This window comes from Arachis ipaensis, chromosome B09 (genome assembly GCF_000816755.2).
Source record: "Arachis ipaensis cultivar K30076 chromosome B09, Araip1.1, whole genome shotgun sequence".
In the NCBI taxonomy this organism is placed as follows: domain Eukaryota; kingdom Viridiplantae; phylum Streptophyta; class Magnoliopsida; order Fabales; family Fabaceae; genus Arachis; species Arachis ipaensis.
Genome location: NC_029793.2, coordinates 99,964,612 through 99,968,799, shown reverse-complemented (window position 1 = coordinate 99,968,799; position 4,188 = coordinate 99,964,612). Strand labels below are relative to the sequence as shown.

General features: G+C 44.7%; 1 long non-coding RNA gene across 1 annotated transcript in view; it reads left to right on the top strand.

Annotated features, from left to right (window-relative positions):
* Window positions 252–4,188, top strand: part of LOC110266251 — a 7,262-nt gene continuing 3,325 nt past the window's right edge. Inside the window, exon 1 of the long non-coding RNA XR_002353341.1 lies at window positions 252–747. This is a non-coding gene — a long non-coding RNA (uncharacterized LOC110266251). The remainder of the gene's footprint in view (window positions 748–4,188) is intronic.

The window sequence follows — 4,188 nt, the reverse complement described above, 5'->3', positions numbered from 1 at the left end:
GGAGCCTTGAAAGAAAAGTTGATAAAAAATGAAACAGAAATCGCATCACTCACAAAAGTTACGCATAGATGGATAAGCAAGTTTGAAAGGAAGGTTTAAATCATATACCTATAGATTAGAATTCTAAAACACAGATAACAAGTTTCGAATCGACCTGCGAAACTAAGGCGGGCTAGGGTATATATATATAGTCATGACTATAGGCAAGAAAGAATTGAACCTAAGGCCTGCCCCTGAAACATTCGGAAGAAATGCTGCTTTAGATCCCGCCCAGATCAGATCAAAGGCGGTCCATTTTTTTTCTTTCTAAAAGAGCGAAAGTTTACAGGTGGATGGGTGCTCTTTAGGTGTTTACTACCTCACATCAAGGTGATAGGATTCGAACCTATGGCCCTCTGTACCCAAAATAGATGCGCTGACCAGACTGCGCTACACCTTGTCTCACCCCCCTCCGCATATAGATCCACCCGATCGATGAAGACTCGAACCGAACTCGCCCATCCTTTTGGGCACAGGAACTCGCCCATCCTTTGTAATCAACCGCTTTTTTTTTATAAAATCTGCCTCCAGCAAGCCACGCCAACCCTACCGCCAAAAAGCCGTATAGTGCAGGAGCGCTCACATTTTGGCTTCCTCTTTTATTCACTTTCATTTTTGAAAATCCGGCTCGCTCCCGGCTACCTTTCCCTTGGACCCAAAGCCCGCTTAGAAGTGGATTCGAACCACTGACACAAGGATTTAAAGTCTGTTTTCTTCATCGAATAGCGCCCTACCTTACTTACCACTTTACTAGTTAGGGAAAAGCCCTTTACTAATAACAAGAAAAGGGCTTTTTTTGCTTGTTTAGTATTGCAAGCTTTCGAGCAGCTCTTTCAACTGCCGCCTAATCCCCTCTCCCAACATGCTCAAGAACCGAGAGCCGCCCATGCCTTCAAGAAACGGGGGAGCTTGCTTCTAAAAAGAAGATAGGCCACAACGCGCAACGGGCTCCCCACTCCTAGTAACTAAGTAGTGCTATTCTGTCCTCCGGGGGACTACACCAACACCAAGAGGTTAGGTTCTTTCTCTCACGTAATTTTGCCCGCCCGTTCAACTTCCGTGCCAGAGGAAATGGGATTCGAACCCATGATACAATCTTCTTGTATGTAGATTTAGCAAACCAATGCCTTAAGCCACTTAGCCAGACCTCTAATTGATCAGAATTTGATGTGCGGTTGGTTGTCCAAAGGGTTATCTGATCCGATCAACTGCGTATGCCGTAGCACGCTAGCGCGCGTACTCTTCCTCTATCTATGAGCGAGACTCCATCCAAATCTGCCACTCGTTGGGCGATGCCCTCTTTTCTATGAAGACCGACCCCACCACTGAATGATGAACTTTTCCAGTCTTCGCCTGAATGGAATTCATCTATCTCTTTCGTCTGGTCGAGAAGGGAGAAAGCCCGGGGAATTGGCTCACAGAAGAAGGGGACTCTTCTAAACCATTAAGGAGAAGTCCATTTTCGTCATGATCGATCCATGTCCTACTATAGTGCCTGGAGACCCTGTCTTGCTTAGCTTACAAAGCTAGCTTACTAACGCGAAGGCCTTTAGGGGCTTGCTTAGTACTTGTGCTAAGGAGCAAGTCTCAGCTTCACGCATGACTAACATACCAAAAGGCTTAAACTAGAAGAGAAGGTACGAAGTCACTCTGTGCATAGCTATGAGGTACCAGAACGGAGGTCGGAAAAAGGCATAAACTTTGACTAGTAAAAAGAGTACATCCATGTACGTAGTCACTCATATAGCTATATGAGGAGTGAGGATAGGATCTCCTGCCTGTCTGCAGGCCCGGATACAAGCTCCAACATCACATACACTCTTTATTGACTAGAAAGGGGAAGCGCTATGAATCAGTACGTGAACGATGCCCCCGTAGCCTTCTCCTATGGGTCATTCCAGGTATTCTGGTTAAGTAAGTTAAGTCAAAAATGCGTTCTTGATGGAGCAACTTGCTCATTTCATCGATTTCCCACTCCTAAGGGAGGCCAGCTAAACGAAAGAAAAAGAACCTCCTAATCTACAAAAGAGTCCAGTCTATCAAAAAAGATTCCATATATTACATTTTTTTCTCACGTCTTCTATTAGAATCTTTGCGTTCAATCACAGATCCTGGCATAAGACCCCATTCCCGCGAAAAGGCGGGATGAGAACCCAGGTCCTAGGCCAAAAGACTTTACCAGCTAGACTAGTGGAGCTGCACTCATAATGCCTGAACCCCCTTTAGGTGAAAATGAAAAGGCCCCACCCATCAACTTCTGTAATGGAAGCTTCAGCCACTTCCTGGTTAATAGCCTACGGCTAGCTTGTCCCTCTCTTTTTAAGAAGTGTTTTGACACCCCTATCTTTCTTGCTTTTCCGATAGCCTTTAGTATAGGAGCATCTCTAGTGGTCCCGCCTAACTCTTCGTTATCTGTCCGAATACCTATAACTATCTTCCTCTGTTCCACGAATAAGTTAAGGGACTTGGAGTACCCGCCGGAATGAGCTTCCCTCCTTTCTTCTTTCTTTATACTTAAGTATGCCCTGAAGACAGAATGAACGAATCGAAGACCTATTCTGATCTCCAAATTCACCTATCCCTGCCTTATTCAACTCAAAACTCAAAATAGGTCTTTGGCTTCCTACGCTCTCCTTCAACTAAGAGTGATAGGAAGTGATGCCTAGCTCGACCGAAAGCTAAGGGTAAGAGTGAAGTCGTAGAAGCGAGAGGAAAGTTGTCTCTCGACTCTAGGGAGAGGATAGAGAGTTCCATGCCGTAATATTGTAAGGAAGGAACAAGGGGATCGGTGTCTTCCTTGATCCGCTACTCTCCCAACCAGGGTGGGTAGCTACGTACCTTCCCGTTTTGATGATTCCAGGAGCATCAAGCCACTGTACTGATAGCTGCAGAAGCGTAGCAGTTTGGTTTGCTTAGGTAGTGTTTCATATATTTCCTTTGTGCGGAGAACTCCCCGAAGGTTCTAAACAATCTTCATCGATCATCCGTTCTGGTTGGTTGTCGTCCATCCACTGTTGGCCTACGGTTTGTGCTCGACCCTCCTTCTCGACCTTCCTTTCGGGTTGATTGGCCTCAACTAGCTGCCCATGGGTGAAAAAAGCCATTAGGGCTGCTGTTTTGATTGTCTTAGATGCCCCGATAACGTACTTGGCCTCCTAACTACTTTATAATTAGTAATAAGGAAAGGCCAATCCCCTATCCAATTTTGGGGGACGAGGAACTGCTATTCTTTTTCATTTGGAATGCAGCGGACAGTCAGGAGTTACACTAGCTAGCAGGATTACTTTTGAATCGAAAGACGTTAAACAACAACAACAAGCACTCAAGCTACAAGAGAAGAGAAAGAGCTACAACTGCTACAACCGAAATGCTGATACACTAAAAGGATTAAGGCATCAGAGAAAAAGAATGATTTGACTCCTCAATTACCAAGTGTGGATAAGGTCGCCAGGAAAGACCCTCTTTTTTGGGAGATTATGTAAGCATATGATCTTCAATCCTTACTTGGAAGGAAGACTTCTCTAGTTTTGAACCTATAGAATTAAGCTAGCTATCACTCTTTTCTGCTGCCAATAGATCGAGATGATACCCGACACCAGCATTTAGTTTAGATGAATACTTGAAAAGATGCCCTGAAATCGCACGGTTATGGCAGCGAACCGATGCTCAGACTCCTTTGATTAGTCGGACTTCTCGATAAATCTTATGCAAGAAACCCTAGTGTTTTAGAAAACTCTTTCCGCTAGTGGTCTCTCACTTTCATTCTGGATTGAACCACTCGTCGCTCACTCTTCTTTTCAATCCTTTAGGACTTTAAGATATGTCCTGAAAAAATCATATTTTTTCCCTTTTCTAAGAATCGTCATGATCTAAAACCCCCTTGACTGACTTAACATGCATTCTAGTAGCTTCTGAAATGAAAACCCGATCCATGGAACCATCTTTTCTTTTCAAAGAAAGAGCTTGTTGAACCCGTCCTCAGACAGACCACTGGCACCCAATCTCTTTACTAGATTGGACCATGGGTCGTCACTCCTACATCCAAGATGTGGCACATCCCCCCGCGAAAAGGAGGGGAGGTGGTTATTAGGATAACCCAATTTGGGTTCTGGATCAAGGTTTTCCAATGGGTGCTGCCCTTGTCATACT